General features: G+C 47.2%; 1 protein-coding gene and 1 long non-coding RNA gene across 2 annotated transcripts in view; one reads left to right on the top strand and one right to left on the bottom strand.

Annotated features, from left to right (window-relative positions):
• Positions 1-1,363: 1,363 nt before the first annotated feature.
• On the bottom strand, positions 1,364-22,810 carry LOC148138995 (uncharacterized). Its single transcript, XR_015753699.1, has 4 exons — positions 16,359-22,810; positions 14,410-15,307; positions 11,718-11,775; positions 1,364-1,865 (listed from the first exon to the last, which is right to left on the bottom strand). It is a non-coding gene; the product is annotated as an uncharacterized LOC148138995 (long non-coding RNA).
• Positions 18,014-23,703, top strand: part of LOC148138994 (uncharacterized) — a 53,282-nt gene continuing 47,592 nt past the window's right edge. The window contains exon 1 of the transcript XR_015753698.1: positions 18,014-18,128. The gene's annotated coding sequence lies outside the window, so the exon portion shown is untranslated. The remainder of the gene's footprint in view (positions 18,129-23,703) is intronic.

Here is a 23,703-nt window from a genome sequence, read left to right as displayed (position 1 = left end):
ATCGATACCATGATCACCCGAAACCTACTCCCCATACCACTGACCCCGCAGGCCTTTTCTGTTGCTACTTGGCAGGATTGACAGATGAAATGTCAATGAGAAAGTGGAACATCCCTGACATATTCCTCAGAATGAAGTACATTTGTTTAATGATCTAATGTTCAATTTAATCATACCCTTCTGTTCAATTTTTTAAAACAAATTCATGGTCCATTTGTAACAGTCTTGTGTTAAATTATAAACACAGTGTGTTCATTTGTTTAAATCTCAAACTCATTAAGATTTATCAGTTTCAGTTTCATTAAATTTGTGCAAAAAATGTTGTGCACAGTTGTGCAAGAATTTTGTGCTCATTTGTGTAATAAACCTGTGTTCATTTGTGCAAAATTCTTGTGTTCATTTATGCAGTGTGTTCATTGAATGACTTAGCCTTCATTGTCACGTGCACTCAAATGATTGCAGTGAAATGTTTATAATATTGCTTCTTGGCAACATCTTAGGAACAGGGTACCGTGGTACAGAATACTTACGTATGTGTTACAGAATTGAGCAAATCATAAATAAAAGTTCAATGTGAGAATAAAGGATAAAGGAGCTGTCTTTAAGAAGTACTCACACTTTAGTCTTTTAACCAAGTCCATGCCAGCTTTCAGACTACCAGGCTTTGTGTACAGGAGATGCTGGGCATCAATCCTGGAGGCCTCGCTTGCAGTCCACCTCCGTGCTAGACTCCACTCCACCCCACTCACCTCTGGGATTTGCCTGGACATCTCTCCCCCTGTGCGGGCCTGGCCTCAGACTTGCCTCCGAGACTGACCTTGATCTGCTGCCTCTGTCCTGATTTGTGCTCATTTACACAAAACGCTTGTGTCTATTTGAGAAATAACCTTGTGTTTCTGTGGTTTTATTAATGAGCTTTCTCTCTCTGTCTTGCGAACACATCCATGCACTTCTGCAGACTTGTAGTCTCATGGCTGTGTTGTTGCCCTCAGACTAGATGAATGGGGTCAAATCTCATCTTCTCCAGGCATGTGTTCTAACATCGCTGAGCAGGTTGATTATGGGCTCTGTCTCATGGGCACCGAGCAGAAACTGGGCAGGTAGTAGTTTCAGAAATGTAAGACTGGAGAAGGTCTGGAGTCTTGCATGGGCTGGCTGAGGAATGAAGAAGGAGGCTGTAGACATGTTAATAGTAGTCGCAGCTAAGCTGGTGCGGATTGTACCGATAAGGAAGGATGGATAGGCTTTGGGGAGTCAGGAAGTGACTCAGGAAGGGAGTCAGGAATACTCACTGTGGTATTCTCAGCCTTTTGACTGCTCTTTTAGCCGTTGTATTTATATGTTGAATCCAGTCGGGTTTATTGTCAATACTACTTTATTTGTAAAAATCTCTGCGTTTATACATTGTCACAAATGCAGTTCAATTTTGTACAGTAGCGTATCAAGGAAACAAACCAAAGTCATCGGCATCTCTTACACATGCAAGACTGCACTTAACATGCATTTCAGGTAATAGGAGGCTCAATAACTGAATGGGCCCCCAATTATCTTCAACGGGAAGACCTCAGACAGTGATCTTTCCCCACTGTCCCTTGGTAGGAGCTGCCCCACTCTTTAGTGCATCCCCCAGCACGAGTCCTGGACCTTGGAATGTGCCAGATTTCAACACTCAGTCAGCATCAACTCCTTGTTCTGGAAGATCAACAAATGTCAGGCATACCAAAGAATGCCTTTCACCGAGTTGTATTTTTGTATGCTCTCAGCTGCTGAACTCATTTAATTCTCACAATGTTCAGTGTTCAGTTAGAATCTGATAACTGGTACATCAGGGATTATGTGACTTGATTTATTACTGTCACATGTACCTAGGTACAATGAAATAAAATTGTGATTAGTGGAGTGTGGGGCAGTATTTTTCAGATAAATAAACTCATGCGTACATCATTATGACTTGATGTACCTCCAGGCTCACCACTTTTTGAGGGGTTATTGAGAGTACCCTGAGCTGCTACATCAATGCCTGGTTTGGGAATTCCATCGTCTCAGATTATAAACACCCTGCAATGGATAGTGAGGACAGCTGAGAAGATCATCAGGGTCTCTCTTTCCTCCTTTATAGACATTTATACCACACGCTGCATCTGTAAGGCCAACAGCATGGTGGATGACCCCACACATCCCTCATTCAAACTCTTCTCCCTCCATTGAACAACCTGAGAGAATCTGAGGCTGTTCACTGATGGTATTTGTTGAGTTCAGCAGAATCCAGCTCCTGACATTGCTCTGTCCAGCCCCGGAGCTTCCTGAACTCATCCAGCTGTGTCTTGAATACATTTAATGAAGCTGCCTCGACTGTTTCCTCAGGCAGAGAACTCCATAGATTCATTACTCTCTGGGAAAAGCAGTTCCTCCTCATCTCTGTTCTAAATCTGCTCCCCTAATCTTGAGGCCCATGCGCTAGTCCTAGTCTCAGCCAGCAGTGGAAACATCTTGCATGCCTCGACCTTATCAATCCCTTTCATAATTTTATATATTTCTATAAGATTCCGTCTCATTCTTTTAAATTCTAGCGAGTAGTCCCAAGTGGCTCAACCTCTACTCATAGGGTAATCCCCTCATCTCCAGAATTAACCTGGTGAATCTCTGCTGCACCACCCCCAAAGCCAATATATCCTTCCTAAAGTAAGGAGATCAGAGCCGCGCACAGTACTCCAGATGCGGCCTCACCAACACCTTGTACAATTGCAGCAGATCCTCCTTGATCTTAAATTCAATCCCTTTAGCAATGAAAGTAGAATGATCAGATGGATTTTGTTGAAGGATGCATTCCAATTGACAACAGAAGGAAGGATGTTCAATCTATGAGGAAAAATCGAATTCCCTCAGTGACCTCCTGATCTCTCAACAGTTCACACTCCTCAGAGTGACAAGAGACAATCAGAACATACAGATTCCATTTTGTTAGTAGAGCACCTCTTTTTTATTCCTGATCCTTCATTCACATGATGGTCAATACATTATTATGTTCAGTGGGTAGAACTGGATCATTATGGAGTTAGCCAGGCCATGGCGCATGGAAATGAATGAAGGGTGAATGTACATTCCCTTGTCCTCCTCCTCCTCTCAAAAATAATTGAAATATACAGGCACGTTGCCTTTCCCTGACAAGTACACACTTTGTCATTTAAACTCCTGGTCCTGCTTTGGAAGCACAGTATTGAGATTAAATTGTCTCTTACTTTTAAAGGAGATTTTGATCATTTCAATTTCTGTTATCACTGGTGACTGACTGAACCCAATTTTTGTGTCTGTATCCCAGATATTAACAGCCAATAGACTCTCTCAGGTAAGGAGATAATCCAGGAAGTTTATAGTCCTGTCCCATTTCAATGGCATAGCCAACTTAGAAGTGGACGCAAATTCCTCTTGGGTACAGAATTGAAAGGTTTGACAAGCTGTTTAAATGGTTAGGGGCATCCTGAGAGTGTGAACGTGGATTATATGAACACAGTAAGTTCTGTTATTCCCACCGAATGAAGAAACGAGATGATTTGTTGAACATATCCCACCTCCCCACCTTTTGATCATGTTGTGAAGACTGTACACTTTTCTGGCATGCCCTGCCTTATTCTGGAGGATTTCCTTGGCCATTCTGAACAGTTCAGCGCTAGATCCAACCTTGCTGGATACTCAGGCATGTCTCTGCATGGTAAGAAGGGCAGCGCCACATTCCTGTTCACATTAAAACACATACGAACATTTCGATATCACACACTGTACCAGCTCTTTTACAATGTGGCATCAGTAACGTGACATATTCCCATTAATGGAGGGTGGATAGAAATCATTCTTAGGGAGAAAATATGTAAATCCTACCCAGAATGGAAAGGGAGACAGGAAATTTGTGAGTAGCATACTGCAAAAGTCGGCTTCATTTTGATCTTCACACGAAAGTGATAGTTTGTTTTATCACTTTACCTGGAGGTTTTTTGTCATTTATTATGCTGATTTTGTACTTTTGAAGGTCTGCAATGCTGAACTTAATATTCCGTTAATTTTCCATTTTTTTCCCTAAGAATTTATACTCAAGAACATGTAGTGGGACCAGATTGGACATTCAAAATGATGGGTGCTGGAAGAGCACAGCCCTTCAGGCAGCAGCCGAGGAGCAGGAGAGATGACATTTCAAACATACGCCCTTCATCAGGAATGAAGCTTGTGGCCAAGGGGGCTGAGAAATAAATGGGAAGAGGGTGGGGCTGGGGGAATGTAGCTGGGATTGCGATAGATGGATGAAGATGGGGAGAAGGTAATAGGTTGGAGAGAAGGGTGGAGGGGATAGATGGAAAGGAAGATGGACAGGTAGGGCAGTTCAAGAAGTCAGTGCCGAGTTGGAAGGTTTGATTTGGGCTAAGGTGGAGGGAGGGGAAATGAGGAAACTTGTGAATCCACATTGATCCCGCATGATTGAGAGTTCCAAGATGGAAGATGAGATGTTCTTCCTCTAGGTGTCAGGTGGTTAGGGTTTGGCAGTGGAAGAGGCCCAGGACTTGCATGTCCTTGACCGAGTGAGAGAGGGAGTTAAAGTGTTCAGCCACCTGGGTCATTTAGTGCGTGTGTCCCAGAGATGTTCTCTGAAAGTCCTGTCTCCCCAATGTAGAGGAGACCACACTGGGTGCAATATGTGTGGAAGTACAGGTAAATCTCTGTCAGATGTGGAAGGACCCTTTGGGCCCTTAGATGGAGGTGAGGGAGGAGGTGTGGGCACAGGTTTTACAGCTCTTGTGACAGCAAGGGAAGATGTCAGGAGTGGAGGTTGGGTTGGTGGGGGGCGTGGACCCAACAAGGGAATGATCTCTGCGGAATGCTGAAAGGGGAACATATCCCTGGTGGTGGGGTCTGTTTGTACTTGGCAGAAATAACAGGGGATGATGCAATGAATCCGGAGGTTGTTGTGGTGGAAGGTAAGGACCAGGGAGGTCCCGTCCTGGTTTTGATTGGAGGGGTGGAATTCAAGGGCTGAGGTGCAGGAAGTGAAGGAGATATATTGGAGGGCATCATCAACCATGTGGGACGAGAGATTGCGGCCTTTGAAGAAGAAGGCCATCTGGGATGTTCTATAGTGGAATTGGCCCTCCTGGGAGCAGATGCAGCAGAGGCGGAGGAATTGGGAATAAGGGATCATGTTTATACAGGAGGCAGGGTGGGAGGAGGTGTAGCCCAGGTAGCTGTGTGGGTCAGTGTGTTTGAAGTAGATGTCTGTGTTGAGTTGGTTGACGAAAATGGAGATGGAGTGGTCCAGGAAGGGGAGAGGGACGTCTGAGATGGTCCAGGTGAACTTAAGGTCAGAGTGGAAGGTGTTAGTGAAGTTGATGAACTGTTCAATCTTGGGAGCACGAGGTGGTGCCAATACAGTCATCGATGTAGCGGAGGAAAAGGTACCGGAGTAGCTGTGGAAGATGGATTGTTCCACCTACCCAATGAAGAGACAGGCATAGCTGGGGCCCATGCAGATTCCCTTTGGTCTGGAGGAAGTGGGAGATGCAGTCCTCACTTTCTCCTAGTCAAAATGATGGACTTATTAAGAAAACGGACAACTGAATGAGGAATACTGGGAAATTGAGGCAGCCTTGGTCAAGGTGACTGCTTAAAAGACTCTGAAATAAACAAGCTACAGAATCCAGACAGGCTACAGCTACAGACAGGTAGCATATAATTGACCCAGCAGCTGCAGACCATACAATATACACTTGATTTTGAATTGAATGGATTTGACCTGAATATCATCCCCAGGACAATTGGAAACATCGTGTTGTTTACCAGATGAAGAAGCGCCACACAGCTTTTGTAAAAGGATTTGGAAAGGCTTTGGAAAGGGCCACCTGACTGATATGCTTCCAAAGGCTCCAGGAATGGATGCCCAAGGACCATGCTGCGATTGACATGTCAACGCCCTATTGGGTCCGATCGATTAGGTTATCGAGCTATTGGTGAGCAGTGAAGACCCTCACAAAACGGGGCCAAGACCCTTAAGTATAAGAGGCTGCAACATCACCCTCAGGAGCAATAATTCGAGACCAACTACCGTGAAGAGAAGACACCCCTGAGACCAGCAGGGGAAGAAGACCAGATGATCATCGCCATGTGGTCAAGGTCAAGATCTAGTGTGGTAGTTAGTAGGACAATTGACAGTGCAGCACTTTTGGGCAAAAGCCGTTCATCAGGAATATTCCAAAAGTGGCCTAACCAATGTCCTGTGCAGCTACAACATGACCTCCCAACTCTTGTGGCTCAGTGGTTAGCACTGCTATCTCATAGTACCAAGGTCCTAGGTTCAATACCAGCCTCGGGTGACTGTCTGTGCAGAGTTTGCACATTCTCCCTGTGTCTGCGTTGGTTTCCTCCCACAGTCCAAAGATGTGCAGGTCAGGTGAATTGGCCATGCTAAATTACCCACAGTGTTAGATGCATTAGTCAGAAGGAAATGGGTCTGGGTGGGTTACTCTTCAGAGTAACCTGTCCTGTGCAGTTAAAATATGTCCTCCCAACTCTTATATTCAATGAACTGACCAATAAAGGCAAGCGTACCAAATGCCCAGAACCTGTGTCACCGCAGTCACCCAGGCCATCTTCCACTTCATGTGGAGGTCAAAGATGGACCGGGTCCAAAGGGACACCATGTATAAAGATCTGGGCAATGGGGGAGAAAACACACCCAATGGCAACCTCATCCTGATGGCCACCTTTGTGTGTGGCTGCATCAAGCTGTGCGTGGATCCCCGGTACGCAAACACCAAGTGTCACTACGTACTGAGGTTCTACCTGTCCCAGTGCTACGAAGGATGAGCCTGGCCTCGCTGCCGCGGAACGCTCCAAGTAGTTGGTCCATTCTGTATCACCTGTCCTTCATGGAGAAACTTATGAAGAAAAACACCTTTGACCACAAGTCCATCAGGAAGTGATCAGCACACAGTGTCCTTGAGACCCTTCGGGAAAAGGAGAGGGCGGATCCTGTTGAGCAGTTCCCGGCAGACTGTCAAAGTCATTTGGCATAATGCCTCATCGCCAGAACTTTCCAACAAGCACCAAGACATGGCTTGGCTGGTGGTGAGAAGGGCTCTGCCTGTGAGATCCTTTATGCACGCCCAGACTCTCAGCCACACCACACACTGCCCTCAAAGCGGCTACGGGGGGGGACGAGACTGTCACACGCCTCCTTCTGGAATGTGTCTACGCAAAGGAAATCTGGAGGGGAATGCAGTGGTGTTTGTCGATGTTCGTCCTGAGCAGCTGCAGACTCCGTGCTCTATGGCCTGTTCCCTGGGACACACACTGAAACAAACATCAAATGTGCCTGGAGGATCATCATCACGGTGAAAGATACTCTTTGGTCTGCCCGAAACCTGTTGGTCTTCCAGCTGAAGGAGTTGACCTCAACTGAGTGTTGCAGACTGGCACTTTCCAAGGTTCAGGAGGACGTGTTGAGGGATGCACTGAAGCTTGGGCCAGCTGCCAAGGCGCGGTGGGGAAAGACCACCGGGTAAGGCCTGCCTGCCGAAGAAGAACGCGGTGCCCACTCAGTAATTGGGCTCTTCTAATGCCTCGGCTAAACACCTGGACGGTTAACATACAGACCTCTGTATGTAAAGACATGCAATGTATACATATGAATGGCATCACTAACTGTACAGATACCAAAAGGTTTTTATGAATAAAGTATATTTTTGAAATTAATAAAAAGTCCTCTTAACTATCCTGTCTACTTCCTATTCCACTTCAAGGAATTGTGAATCTGTAGTTATACCAATATCATGTCAGACTCAGAGGGTCACGGTGCAGACCCCAATACAACTACCTGGGAACCAGTGGCAACCACCAGCACGTGACGATACTGAAGGAAGGTGAATATCCTGCTGATCATCACTGAGGAAGTGCTGCACTGTTGGAAGGTCAGTACTGAGGGAGTGCTGCCCAGTCGGAGGGTCAGTACTGAAGGAGTGCTGCACTGCCAGAGGGTCAGTGCTGAGGGAATGTTGCACTGTTGGAGGGTCAGTACTGAGGGAGTGCTGCAATGTCAGAGGGTCAGTACTGAAGGAGTGCTGCACTGCCAGAGGGTCAGTGCTGAGGGAGTGTTGCACTGGTGGAGGGTCAGTGCTGTGGGAGTGCTGCACTGTTGGAGGGTCAGTGCTGAGGGAGTGGTGCTGCGTTGGAGGGTCAGTGCTGAGGGAGTGCAGCACTGTTGGAGGGTCAGTACTGAAGGAGTGTTGCACTGTTTGAAGGTCAGTACTGAGGGAGTGCTGCAATGTCAGAGGGTCAGTACTGAAGGAGTGCTGCACTGCCAGAGGGTCAGTGCTGAGGGAGTGTTGCACTGCCGGAGGGTCAGTACTGAGAGAGTGCCGCACTGTTGGAGGGCCAGTGCTGTGGGAGTGCTGCACTGTTGGAGGGTCAGTACTGAGGGAGTGCTGCACTGTTGGAGGGTCAGTGCTGAGGGGGTGCTGCACTGCTGGAGGGTTAGAGCTCTGGGAGTGCTGCACTGTTGGAGGGTCAGTACTGAGGGAGTGCTGCACTGTTGGAGGGTCAGTGCTGAGGGAGTGGTGCTGTGTTGGAGGGTCAGTGATGACGGAGTGCTGCACTGTTGGAGGGTCAGTGCTGAGGGAGTGGGGGACAAAAAAAACTGCTGATGCTGGAATCCAAAGTAGACAAAGAGGAAGCTGGAAAAACACAGCAAACTAGGCAGCATCAGGAGGTGGAGAAGCCAACATTTCATGTATTAACCCTTCTTCAGGACTAGATGTGGGAGTTGGGAGACCTACAGATAAAGGGTAGGGGTCTTGGAGGTGGGGAGGTATTGGAATTGTGAGGTATTGATAGGTGAACACAGGCAGTGGGTACGGCCTGGTTGCTCGAAGGGGGGGGATGGTGGATGATTCAGGTCGGCAGCTGGAAGGAAGGAGCTGGGGCTGTGAAGGGAGCCGGAGGATGGGTGGGAAGATTATGTGTAATTAGAAACTCAATGTTAAATCCCCAGACTGCCGGCTGCCCAGGCAGAAGATAAGGTGTTGTTCCTCCAATTTGTGGTTTGATTCATTGTGGCAAAGGACGATGCCGAGGATGGTCATGTTGGTCAGGAAGCAGGAGGGGGATCTGAAATGGGAGGTGACCAGGAGGAACCCAAAGATATTCTGTGAAACAGTCACCTGGTCTTCATTGGGACTCACCGACGTAGGTAAGAACATAACGGGAGCACCAGATACTGTTGAACAGGTTGGAGGAGAAGCTTGTGAACCTCTGTTTCACTTGGAAGTACTGTTTAGGGCCCTGAATGCAGGTGAGGGAAGTGATATGCCAGCAGGCGTTGCATCTTTTTTGGTGACGGGGAAATTACCAAGCGGATTGGGGTGTTGGTGGAGAGAGTGGAACAAACCAAGGCCTCCTCCATTGCCACAGTGAATCAAACCACAAATTAGAGGAACAACACATCATCTTCTGCCTGGGCACACTACAACATTGAAGAACATAGAACTTAGAACGTAGAACAGTACAGCACAGTACAGGCCCTTTGGCTCTCGATGTTGTGCCGACCTTTTATCCTACTCTCACATCAGACTAACCTACATACATTTTACTATGATCCATGTGCCTATCCACAAGTTACTTAAATGTCTCTAATGTATCTGACCCCAGTACAATTGCTGGCAGTGCATTCCACACATCCAGCACTCTCTGTAAATAACCTACCCCTGACATCTCCCCTAAACCTTCCTCCAATCACCTTAAAATTAAGCCCCCTCGTGATAGACATTTCCTCCTGGGAAAAAGTCTCTGGCTATTCACTCATCATTTTGTACACCTCTATCAAGTCACCTCTTATCCTTCTTTGCTCCAATGAGAAGACCCCTAGCTCCCACAAGCATTCTTCATAAGACAATCCCTCCAGTCCAGGCAGCATCCTGGTAAATCTCTGCTGCACCCTCTCTGAAGTTTCCACATCCTGCCTATAATGAGGTAACCAGAACTGAACACAATATTCCAAGTGCGATCTAACCAGGCCTTATAGAGCTGCAGCATAACCTCGCGCCTCTTAAAATCACTCTCCCTGCTAATGAAAGCCAAAACACCATACACATTCTTCCAACCCATCAACTTGGCTGGCCGCTTTGAGAGATCTATGGATATGGGCCCGAAGAACTCTCTGCTCCTCCACACTGCCTTTAACACTGTAATCTGCATTCAGACTCAACCTTTCAAAATGAATTGCTTCACATTTTTCCAGGTTGAACTCCATCTGCCACATCTCAGTCCAGTTCTGCATCCAAACAATGTCTCGTTGTAACCTACAACAGCCCTCCACACCATCCACAATTCCACCAACCTTTCTGTCATCAGCAAACTTACTATCGCACTCTTCCACTTCCTCATTCAAATCATTTATAAAAATCACAAAGAGCAAAGGTCCTACAACAGATCTCTATGGAATACCACTGGTTACCGAGCTCCAGGCTGAATACTTTCCGTCTACTATCATTCTCTATCTTCTATGGGACAACCAATTCTGTATTCAGACAGCTAAATTTCCCTGTATCTCAGGCCTCCTTACTTTCTGAATGAGCCTACTGTGAGGAACCTTATCAAAAACCTTGAGGGAGTGCCACACTGTCAGTGCTGAGGGAGTGCTGCACAGTCGGAGGGTCAGTACTGAGGAAATGCCGCATTGTCGGATGGTCAGCACTGAGGTATTTACTACATCACTGGCTACAAGCGAAGTGCCAGATAGCTGGAGGATAGCTAACGTGGTTCTTTTGTTCAAGAAGGACTGCAGGGGGTAGGCCAGGTCATTACAGTTAGTCCGACACCAGTGCTTGGGAAACTATTGGATAATGTTTCAAAGAATGGGGTTAATCAATACTTGGATAGGCAGGAATTGTTCAGGGATAATATTCCAGAATTTGTTAGAGGGTGATCTTGCCTGACTAACTGAAATGAAGTTTTTGAAAAGATGCCTAAATATATTGATGGGAGTATTGCAGTTGATGGGGTTTGCATGGACTTCAATAAGGCCTTTGACAAGATACTACATGGAAGGCTGGTCCAAAAGATAAAAGCCCATGGGATCCAAGGCAAATTGGCAAACCGGGTCTAAAATTGGCTTCAAACTAGGAGGTAAAGGTGGAGGAACATTTCTGTAATTGGAAGCCTGTGACCAGCAGTCTACGACAGGGCTCAGTTCTCGAACCCTTGCTATTTGTTATATACATTAATGACTTGAATGTGAATGTCGAAAGTAAAATTATTAATTTTGGAGATGACACAAAAATTGGTGTTTGTGAAGAGGATGGTCTCAGGATGCAGACTGATATTTATCAGCAAGTAAATTAGGCAGAGCAATATCAGATGGAATTTAATCCTGATAAGAGTGAGGTGATGCATTTTGGAAGGTCTAATAAGGAAAGGATGTACATAAAGAAGAGTAGGTCCCTAAGGAGTACTCAGAAACAAAGTGACCTTGGTATCCAAGTCCATAATCCCTGAAGGTGTCAGGATGGCATACAGGATGGTTGTCCTCATTAGCTGGGCATAGAATAGAGGAGCAAAGGACCATTTACAGGTCAAAACAAGATATTCGTACATATCTGGATCACAATGGTTACATGCAGCATTGGCATAAAATAAACTCTATGTCAGTTCTTTACTGTAGAAGCAGGATGCAGCTTATTTACTTGCATGGTGTTGAGTCCTCTAATTCCAACGGGATTATTGTGTACAGTCCTGGTTGTCCTGCAATAGGAAGGATATTATGAAATTGGAAAAAGGTGCAGAAAAGATTTGCAAGGACGTTACAAGGACTGGAGGGTTTGAGTTACAAGGAGAGGGTAGATACACTGGCACATTTTTTCCACTGGACAGATCTTTTCCTAAGGGTGTGGAAGTACAAAACCAGAGGCCATATTTTTACGGGTAGAGGAGAAAGATTTAAAAGGGGCCTGAGGGGCAACTTTCTTCACAAAAATAATGGGTCATTTGTGGAATGAACTGCAGAGGAAGTGATGGATGCAAGTAGAGTTACAACATTTCAAAGAGCTTTAAACTGGTACATGAATAGGAAAGGTTGAGAGGGATATGGGGCAAACATAAGCAAATGATACGAGTTTAGTTTGGCAAACCGTTGGACTGAAGGTAAAAGAGAAAATGCTGGAAAATCTCAGCAGGTCTGGCAGCATCTGTAAGGAGAGAAAAGAGCTGACGTTTCGAGTTTAACTGCCCCTTTGTCAAAGCTTGTCAAAGATTTTCCAGCATTTTCTCTTTTGGTTTCAGATTCCAGCATCCGCAGTAATTTTCTTTTATCCGTTGGACTGAAGGGACTGTTTCCGTGCTGTATGACTCTGCGACTTGATGACTCTGTCTTCAGAGCTTATCTGCCCCCACCATCTGCTTATAACACCCAAGCCTTTCCTTATGATCAATACTTGTGAGACCACAAATATAAGTGTATAAATCATTTTGATGAGATTATAGAAGGCATGGATAGTACGTTTACAGGTGACAACAAAATTGGTGGTAGAGTGGACAGTGAAGAAGATTATCAAAGATGACAAAGACATCTTGATCAATTGGGTCAATGTGCTGAGGAGTGGCAGATGGAATTTAATTGGTACTGTATTTTCATAAAACACACAAAGGCAAGACTTATACAACCAGTCCACACTGACCATATTCCCAAACTAAACTAACCTCACCTGCCTGTACTTGACCCAAACCTTTCCTATTCAATAACTTATTTCAACGTCTTTTAAACGTTATAACAGTGCCAACATCCACCACTTACTATGGCAGTTCCTTCCACTTCTGTGGAAAAATGTGCCTCCATTTCCCTTCTAAATCTTTCTCCTCACACCTTCAAACATATGCTATCTAGTCTTGAAATCCCGCACCCGAGGGAAAAGACACCTGCCATTCACCCTCTCTAAAAAGGTCACCCCTCAACCTCCAATGCTCCAGTGAAGAAAATCCCAGCCAATCCAGGCTCTCCTTATGACTCAAACCCTCCATTCCCAGCAATATCCTGGCAAATCTTTTCTGAACCCTCTCCAGTTTGAGCATATCCTTCCTACAACAGGGTGATGTGCAGCACTATGATATTTTACAGCTACTATGCCCTCAAGCGACTGACTGTACGGAGTTTGCACATTCTCCCTGTGTCTGCATGGGCTTCCTCAGGGTGCTCCGGTTTCCTCCCACAGTCCAAAGCTGTACAAATTAAGTAGATCGGCCATGCTAAATTATCCCGTGATATCGAGGGTACATGCAGGTTGTGTGGATTAGCCATGGGAAGTGTAGGGCTATAGAAATAGGGTTGGGGTGTGAGTCTAGATGGTTGGCTTGTCAGAGGGTCAGTGTGGACTTGATGTGTCATATAACCTGCTTCCAGACTGTAGGGATTCAATGATTCAGAAGCTCTCCAACTGTGCAATACCAGCTTCTCAATGCCTTAGGTAACCCTTTGTGATCATCAATCTTTTAATGTTTAGCTAATCAATTAGCATAAGTACAGACAAGTAAATAAAGCCAACCTCCCGACTGTCATTTCTACCAACCCTCCATGCTGACCTGTAAGATTCCCCCTAAAAGTTCTCTAAGGTTTTTGTATTCTGAGTTAGTACCTCATCATGTGGCTCAGTAGCACACTTTACGTTATCATCCTGCAGTGAGTCGTCTTGGAGTGCTTCATTCAGCTAAATTCCTCCCTGCTATTTCAACTGAGATGAAACCATATGGAAACAGAAGGTGTTACCTTGAGCTGAGTATTGTAATTCCTGGCCAAGGTGACAGAATCAGTGATACACAACCAGCCGTTGTGCGTATGCCAACACGAGTGCCCACCATAGACACTGGCCTGCATTCACTGGCTGGTACCAGGATTGCTTTATGTGCATGCAATGATGTAAGGTAATCGAAGTTGGCACTGAGCTCCGCCCAATTGGATGATGCCAACAAGACATGTGGTGTGGTGCCATGAGGAAAGCAGCTGACCCTCACAATGTGAAAGTAGTTATCCCAGCTCTCCAATGATTTCATATTACAATATCTATCTGATGGATGTCATTCATACCAAGCCTCTCATCACATGCCGTAAAGCACACCTTGTTTATGTCAAGGGTTGATTTTAATTAGTTAAAAATCACACAACACCAGGTAATAGTCCAACAGGTTTAATTGGAAGCGCACTAGCTTTCGGAGTGACGCTCCTTCATCAGGTGATAGTGGAGGGCTCAATCCTAACACAGAATTTATAGCAAAAATTTACAGTGTGATGTAACTGAAATTAGACATTGAAAAATTGATTGTCTGTTAAGCCTTTCATCTGTTAGAATGCAGTGATAGTTTCGCTTCTTTCATGTGTAAATCACAAACCTGTTGTGGTTCTGTTCGCCGAGCTGGAAGTTTTTGTTGCAAACGTTCCGTCCCCTGGCTAGGCGACATCATCAGTGCTTGGGAGCCTCCTGCAAAGCGCTTCTTTGATGTTTCCTCCGGTGTTTATAGTGGTCCGTCCATGCCGCTTCCGGTTGTCAGTTTCAGCTGTCCGCTGTAGTGGTTGGTATATTGGGTCCAGGTCGATGTGTTTGTTGATGGAGTTTGTGGATGAATGCCATGCCTCTAGGAATTCCCTGGCTGTTCTCTGTCTGGCTTGCCCTATGATAGTAGTGTTGTCCCAATCGAATTCATGTTGCTTGTTGTCTGTGTGTGTGGCTACTAAGGATAGCTGGTCGTGTCGTTTCGTGGCTAGTTGATGTTCATGTATGTGGATTGTTAGCTGTCTTCCTGTTTGTCCTATATAGTGTTTAGTGCAGTCCTTGCATGGTATTTTGTACACTACGTTCGTCTTGCTCATGTTGGGTATCGGGTCCTTCGTTCTGGTGAGTTGTTGTCTGAGCGTGGCTGTTGGTTTGTGTGCCGTTATGAGTCCTAGGGGTCGCAGTAGTCTGGCAGTCAGTTCCGAGATGCTCCTGATGTATGGTAGTGTGGCGAGTCCTTTTGGTTGTGGTATGTCCTCGTTCCGTGGTCTTTCTCTTAGGCATCTGCTGATGAAGTTGCGCGGGTATCCGTTTTTGGCGAATACCTTGTATAGGTGTTCCTCTTCTTCTTTTTGCAGTTCTGGTGTACTGCAGTGTGTTGTGGCCCATGGGATCACCAATCTTGGGACTCATAGCAGAGGCAGTTATGCAAAGGTTAGAACAAACAGTCCTACCACAAATTCAACCCAAACTCTGGGTCAGATATGTCGATGACACGTTTGTAATCATTAAAAACACTGAAATAGAAAAAACACACCGGATCATCAACGCCACACTCACAGGAATCCGATTCACGAGAGAAGAGGAAAAGGGTAGCCAACTCCCATTCCTAGACGTGATGGTACAGAGAACACCAGACGGAGAATTCACTACAAGAGTATACAGGAAAGCCACACACACAGACCAAGTCCGAAACTATGAAAGTAACCACCCAAACACACACAAACGAAGCTGCATCAGGACACTATTCAAAAGGGCCACAACACACTGCAGTACACCAGGACTGCAAAAAGAAGAAGAGGAACACCTATACAAGGTATTCGCCAAAAACGGATACCCGCGCAACTTCATCAGCAGATGCCTAAGAGAAAGACCACGGAACGAGGACATACCACAACCAAAAGGACTCGCCACACTACCATACATCAGGAGCATCTCGGAACTGACTGCCAGACTACTGCGACCCCTAGGACTCATAACGGCACACAAACCAACAGCCACGCTCAGACAACAACTCACCAGAACAAAGGACCCGATACTCAACATGAGCAAGACGAACGTAGTGTACAAAATACCATGCAAGGACTGCACTAAACACTATATAGGACAAACAGGAAGACAGCTAACAATCCGCATACATGAACATCAACTAGCCACGAAACGACACGACCAGCTATCCTTAGTAGCCACACACGCAGACAACAAGCAACATGAATTCGACTGAAACAACACTACTATCATAGGGCAAGCCAAACAGAGAACAGCCAGGGAATTCCTAGAGGCATGGCATTCATCCACAAACTCCATCAACAAACACATCGACCTGGACCCAATATACCAACCACTACAGCGGACAGCTGAAACTGACAACCGGAAGCGGCAGGGACAGACCACTATAAACACCGGAGGAAACATCAAAGAAGCGCTTCGCAGGAGGCTCCCAAGCACTGATGATGTCGCCTAGCCAGGGGACGAAACGTTTGCAACAAAAACTTCCAGCTCGGCGAACAGAACCACAACAACGAGCACCCGAGCTACAAATCTTTGCACAAACTTTGAATCACAAACCTTTTTTTGAAAAAGTTGCATTCTCGGGTTAGCTGTTTACAATGGTGATAGCTAGACAATATGTTGAAGGTGTTGGCCCCCTGTGTTCTCTGTCTATGCCATGACGCTTAGATTGATTCTATCTAAAAAGAGAGATAATGGAGTTTTACATAAATTGATGCAGTTTTTGAGCTCAGAGTTCTACATGAATGCATGCAGTTTTTGAGCAAAGTACTTCACACTGTAAATTTTTGCTATAAATTCTGTGTTAGGATTGAGCCCTCCACTATAACCTGATGAAGGAACATCACTCCGAAAGCTAGTGTGCTTCCAATTAAACCTATTGGACTATAACCTGGTGTTGTGTGATTTTTAACTTTGTACACCCCAGTCCAACTCCGGCATCTCCAAATCACAATTTTAATTAGATTGTCTGATGGCTTTCCTATCCAATACAGAGTCTGCATCCTCTACAGCTATTCAGAACATGTACCCAAAAATATGTTTTAAGTGCTAAATTTGGTTTGTAAAAATACAACAGGAATGGGAAGTGAAACCTTTTACAGAATTGGTGGCAGAAAAGTAGTGAGGGAAGGGAAGTGAAGTGAGATAACTTGGACTCTGTAAACTACTGATAAAAGTCATTAGTTTCGTTTCTCGCTAAGTTTCATGTTGAATTGGAACATTCCAGAATTAGATACATTCTGTTTACGTATTTCCAGTGGGCGGGAGACTAGGAATGTTCCCAGGCAATTGCCAGGCACAGAAAAGGTTGTTTTTTTAAAAAAATCTGAGCTCCAGGGGAAAAAAAATACCTTGAAGCAAAATCTGTCAACAATATCATACTTCCTCTCTTCAGGCCGTTCCTAAGGTTCTTCTCTGAAAGACCTTAGTGATTCAAGTGGATTATTTCTGACAATTAACAGCAGCTATCATTTCCTTCTGGGGAGTTGGAAATATTTCCCTGAATTTAGTTGATGGCTTTGTTTCCTTGCTCGCCTCATTTTGCAACACTTTCATCAGAACAGTAATTCAAACTTTAGCACTGTTTTCTCTCTCTCTCGCTCTCTCTCTCTCTCCCCACAGATGCTGAATTCCTCCAGAACTTTCTATCTTTCTTTTTTTTTGTATCTGCGCTGTCCTTGGTTTTATTCTGGCCAATTCCTTTGGGTATAGGGGCTTTCTCATTCTATGTGTTGCCTGGCAAATGAAAAGTCCACTGACCCCATTCCAATGGTTCTAACCAATCTAACACTTGGGACAAACTCTACCCTAGTTTAGAGTTGGGGAGAAGGAAACAAAGAGGTGAATGTAAGGTCACATAGAAATGAACCCCTTCATTGGAGCTTCTCACCAAGAGGAAGAGCATTCTGTCATCATCAATCCCAACAAGGCCCCTATGTCTTCCACTGTGATCTCACATTTGTTTCAGCTCTGTGGGGACACACTGCATCACCACACCAAGAATCAGCTGAATAAAGCTTCTCTGAACTGCTTCTTTAGAAAGGAGACCCAACTGCAATGCAGAGCTTCAGGTGTAGGCTCATGAGAGGAGACCTGGCAGCATCAGTGAGGTGGACCTGAAGTGGACTCGTGGTGGTGGTGGAGTTGGGTTTGAGCTGGTGCGGTACCCGGTACCATCTGCATTGGTGAGGTCCAGCGAGGAGTCTGTGTCAAGGGCATTGGTGGAGGCGAGATGGCACCGAAGAACGGGCAACCTTCACTCCATTGGCAGAGGGGACTCGTGCCTGACCACGGCCCATGGCCCAGCACTTAACAAAGACTGTAAAGGTGAACACCAGGTCTTTATTTTTCTGCCTTTACTTCTATATTTTGGTTTATTTTTCTGAGTTCTAAGAAGTCACGGGAGAGCGATGACAGTATACAACATGTCTCACTGTATTTTGTAACAAAATACATGTGACACTAAATAAATCAAATATTGACCAATGCTTCCAGTCAGTTGTCCCAACATTTCCTTGTGTCATAGTTGATCCCTCAGAAATCCCTCAGGCAGGATTCTTAGCAGTGTGGACGAACAGAGGGATCTTGGGGTCTATGTCCATAGATCCCTCAAAGTTGCCACCCAAGTTGATATGATTGTTAAGAAGGCGTATGTGTACTGGCTTTCATTAATGGGACGATTGAGTTGAAGAGCCATGAGGTTCAACCACACCTGGAACTTTGTGTTCAATTCTGTTTGCCTCATTATAGGAAAGATGTGGAAACTGTAGAGAGGGTGCAGGGGAGATTTACCAGGATGCTGCCTGGACTGGAGGACATATCTTATGAAGAAAGGTTGAGGGAGCTCGGGCTTTTCACATTGGAGTGAAGAAGGATGAGAGGTGACGTGATAGAAATGTATAAGATGATGAGAGGCATAGATAGAGTGAATAGCCAGAGACTTTTTCCCAGGGCGGAAATGTCGATCATGAGGGGGCATAATTTTAAGGTGATTAGAGGAAGGTTGAGGGGAAATGTCAGAGTTAGGTTCTTTATGCAGAGAGTGGTCGGTCATGAAATGCATTCCCTGCGGTGGTAGCAGAGACAGATACATTAGGGACATATAGGCGACTCTTGTATAGGTACATGGACGATAGTAAAATGAAGTGTATGTAGGTTAATTTGAACATAGAGTAGGATAAAAGGCCAGCACAACATCGAGAGCTGAAGGGCCTGTACCGTGCAGTAACGTTCTATGTACTAAAGGCCACACTCTGCTTTCTCTTTCGCTTGAAATAACATTGTGGTGCACCAATCTTCCTGCCAATGTGACAGCCTCTGAGCTTTCACACATTATATACTTTGTTATTCACTAGCCATTCACTCAAACCAGCCACAGTGTATGTGTGGTACCCGTACCCCAGTGAGAGTCAGTGTGTGTTTGGGACCCATACCCCAGTGTGAGTCAGTGTGTGTGTGGAACCTGTACCCCAGTGTGAGTCAGTGTGTGTGTGGTCCCCGTACCCCAGTGAGAGTCAGTGTGTGTGTGGGACCTGTACTCCAGTGTGAGTCAGTGTGTGTGTGGGACCCATACCCCAGTAAGAGTCAGTGTGTGTGGAACCTGTACCCCTGTGAGAGTCTGTGTGTGTGGGACGCCTACCCCAGTGTGAGTCTGTGTATGTGTGGGGCCCACATCCCAGTGAGTCAGTGTGTGTGGAACCTGTACCACAGTAAGAGTCAGTGTGTGTGTGCAACCTGTACCCCAGTGAGATTCAGTGTGTGTGTGGAACCTGTACCCCACTGAGAGTCAATGTGTGTGTGGGACCCGTACCCCAGTGAGAGTCAGTGTGTGTGGAACCTGTACCCCAGTGAGAGTAAGTGTGTGTGGGACGCCTACCCCAGTGTGAGTCAGTGTGTGTGTGTGGGACCCATATCCCAGTGAGAGTCAGTGTGTGTGGGACTGTACACCAGTGTGAGTCAGTGTGTGTGGGACCAGTACCCCACTGTGAGTCAGTGTGTGTGTGGGTCCCATACCCCAGTGAGAGGCAATGTGGGTGTGGGACTTGTACCACAGTGAGAGTCAGTGTGTGTGTGTGGCACCTGTACCCCAGTGAGTGTCAGTGTGTGTGTGGGACCTGTACACCAGTGAGAGTCAGTGTGTGTGTGTGGCACCTGTACCCCAGTGAGTGTCAGTGTGTGTGTGGGACCTGTACACCAGTGAGAGTCAGTGTGTGGGACCCATACTTCAGTGAGAGACTGTGTGTGTGGGACCTGTACACCAGTGAGAGTCAGTGTGTGTGTGGGACCCGTACCCCAGTGTGAGCCAATGTGTGTGTGTAAGATCCGTACCCCAGTGAGAGTCAGTGTGTATGGGACCTGTATCCCCAGTGAGAGACAGTGTGTGTGTGGGACCCGTACCCCAGTGAGAGTCAGTGTGTGGGACCCATACTTCAGTGAGAAACTGTGTGTGTGGGACCTGTACACCAGTGAGAGTCAGTGTGTGTGTGGGACCCGTACCCCAGTGAGAGACAGTGTGTATGTGGGACCTGTACCCCAGTGAGATTCAGTGTGTGTGTGGAACCTGTACCCCAGTGAGATTCAGTGTGTGTGTGGGACCTGTACCCCAGTAAGAGGCAATGTGTGTGTGGGACCTGTACCCCAGTGAGAGTCAGTGTGTGTGGAACCTGTACCCCAGTGAGAGTCTGTGTGTGTGGGACCTGTACCCCAGTGAGAGTCAGTGTGTGTGGAACCTGTACCCCAGTGAGAGTCAATGTGTGTGGGACGTCTTTCCCAGTGTGAGTCAGTGTGTGTGTGTGGGAGCCATATCCCAGTGAGAGTCAGTGTTTGTGTGGGACTATACACCAGTGTGAGTTAGTGTGTGAGGGACCAGTACCCCAGTGTGAGTCAGTGTGTGCGTGGGACCCGTACCCAAGTGAGAGGCAATGTGGGTGTGGGTCTTGCACCACAGTGAGAGTCAGTGTATGTGTGTGGCACCTGTATCCCAGTGAGAGTCAGTGTGTGTGTGGGACCTGTACACCAGTGTGAGCCAATGTGTGTGTGTGTGTGTGTGTGGGACCCGTACCCCAGTGAGAGTCAGTGTGTATGGGACCTGTATCCCCAGTGAGAGACTGTGTGTGTGTGGGACCCGTACCCCAGTGAGAGTCAGTGTGTGGGACCCATACTTCAGTGAGAGATTGTGTGTGTGGGACCTGTACACCAGTGAGAGTCAGTGTGTGTGTGGGACCCGTACCCCAGTGAGAGACAGTGTGTGTGTGGGACCCATACCCCAGTGAGAGTCAGTGTGTGTGTATGTGAGACCCATACCCCAGTCAGAATCAGTGTGTGTGTGTGTGACCCTTACCCCATTGTGTGTCAGTGTGTGTGTGGGACCCGTACTCCAGTGAGAATCAGTGTGTGTGTGTGAGGCACCTGTACCCCAGTGAGAGTCAGTGTGTGTGTGTGTGTGTGTGTGTGGCACCTGTACCCCAGTGAGAGTCAGTGTGTGTGTAGGACCTGTACCCCAATGAGAGTCAGTGTGTGTGTGTGACCCGTACCCCAGTGAGAGTCAGCGTGTGTGTGGGACTGTACACCAGTGTGAGTCAGTGTGTGTGGGACCAGCACCCCACTGTGAGTCAGTGTGTGTGTGGGACCCGTTCCCCAGTGAGAGGCAATGTGGGTGTGGGACTTGTACCACAGTGAGAGTCAGTGTGTGTGTGTGGCACCTGTATCCCAGTGAGAGTCAGTGTGTGGGACCTGTACACCAGTGAGAGTCAGTGTGTGTGTGGGACCCGTACCCCAGTGTGAGCCAATGTGTGTGTGTGTAAGAGCCGTACCCCAATGAGAGTCAGTGTGTATGGGACCTGTATCCCCAGTAAGAGACAGTGTGTGTGTGGGACCCGTAACCCAGTGAGAGTCAGTGTGTGTGTGTGACCCTTACCCCAGTGTGTGTCAGTGTGTGTGTGGGACCTGTACCACAGTGACAGTCAGTGTGTGTGTTGGACCTGTACTCCAGTGAAAATCAGTGTGTGTGTGAGGCACCTGTACCCCAGTGAGAATCAGTGTGTGTGTGTGGCACCTGTACCCCAGTGAGAGTCAGTGTGTGTGTAGGACCTGTACCCCAATGAGAGTCAGTGTGTGTGACCCGTACCACAGTGAGAGTCAGCGTGTGTGTGGGACCTGTACCACAGTGAGAGTCAATGTGTGTGTGGAACCTATACCCCAGTGAGAGTCAGTGTGTGTTGAACCTGTACCCCACTAAGAGTCAGTGTGTGTGTGGGACTCTTATCCCAGTGTGAGCCAATGTGTGTGTGAGGGACCTGTACCCCAGTGTCCGACAGTGTGTATGGGACCCGTACCTCCAGTGAGAGTCAGTGTGTGTTGAACCTGTACCCCAGTGAGAGTCAGTGTATGTTGAACCTGTACCCCAGTGAGAGTCAGTGTGTGTGTGGGACACGTACCCCAGTGTGAGCCAATGTGTGTGCGAGATCCATACCCCAGTGAGAGTCAGTGTGTATGAAACCCCTACCCCCAGTGTGAGTCAGTGTGTGTATGGGACCCGTACCCCCAGTGGGAGTCAGTTGTGTGTGGGACCCGTACCCCAGTGAGAGTCAGTGTATGTGTGGCACCTGTACCCCAGTGAGAGTCAGTGTGTGTGTGGAACCTGTATCCCAGTGAGAGTCAATGTGTGTGTGGGACCCCTACCCCAGTGAGAGTCAGTGTGTGCGTAGGACCCCTATCCCAGTGGGAGTCAGTGTGTGTGTGGGACCCCTATCCCAGTGGGAGTCAGTGTGTGTGTGTGGGACCCATACCTCAGTGAGAGACTGTGTGTGTGTGTGGGACCCGTACTCCAGTGAGAGTCAGTGTGTGTGTGGGACCTGTACCCCAGTGAGAGTCAATGTGTGTGTGGAACCTGTACCACAGTGAGAGTCAGTGTGTGTGTGGGACCTGTACCCCAGTGAGAGTCAGTGTATGTGTGGCACCTGTACCCCAGTGAGAGTCAGTGTGTGTGTGGAACCTGTACCCCAGTGAGAGTCAGTGTGTGCATAGGACCCCTATCCCAGTGGGAGTCAGTGTGTGTGTGGGACCCCTATCCCAGTGGGAGTCAGTGGGTGTGTGGCACCGTAACACAGTGAGAGACAGTGTGTGTGCGGGACCCGTACCCCAGTGAGAGTCAGTGTGTGTGTGCGACCCGTACCCCAGTAAGAGTCAGTGTGTGTCTGGGACCCGTACCCCAGTGAGAGTCAGTGTGTGTGTGGGACCTGTACCCCAGTGAGAGTCAGTGTGTGTGTGGGACCTGTACCCCAGTGAGAGTCAGTGTGTGTGTGGGACCTGTATCCCAGTGAGAGTCAGTATGTGTGGAACCTATACCCCAGTGACAGTCAATGTGTGTGTGGGACTTGTACCACAGTGAGAGTCAGTGTGTATGTGGGACCCCTACCCCAGTGAGAGTCAGGGTGGGTTGTACCTGTACCCCAGTAAGTCAGTCGGTGTGTGGGAACCGTACCCCAGTGAGAGACAGTGTGGGTGTGGGACTTGTACCACAGTGAGAGTCAGTGTGTGTGGGTCCCAAACCCCACTGAGAGTCAGTGTGTGTGTGGGAGCTGTACCCCAGTGAGAGTCAGTGTGTGTGTGGCACCTGTACCCCAGTGAGAGTCAGTGTGTGTGTGTGTGGAACCTGTACCCCAGTGAGAGTCAGTGTGTGTGTGGGACCCTTACCCCAGTGAGAGTCAGTGTGTGTGTGTGACCCGTACCTCAGTGACAGACAGTGTGGGTGTGGGACTTGTACCACAGTGAGAGTCAATGTGTGTGTGGAACCTGTACCCCAGTGAGTGTCAGTGTATGCGTGGCACCTGTACCCCAGTGAGAGTCAGTGTGTGTGGGACCTGTACCACAGTGAGAGATTGTGTGCGTGTGTGGGACCCGT

This window comes from Chiloscyllium plagiosum, unplaced genomic scaffold (assembly GCF_037043375.1).
Source record: "Chiloscyllium plagiosum isolate Xiang-an unplaced genomic scaffold, Cpla_swu_hap1 HiC_scaffold_38, whole genome shotgun sequence".
In the NCBI taxonomy this organism is placed as follows: domain Eukaryota; kingdom Metazoa; phylum Chordata; class Chondrichthyes; order Orectolobiformes; family Hemiscylliidae; genus Chiloscyllium; species Chiloscyllium plagiosum.
Note: the sequence above shows the minus strand (reverse complement) of the source record. Positions and strands in the feature narration are given on the sequence as shown.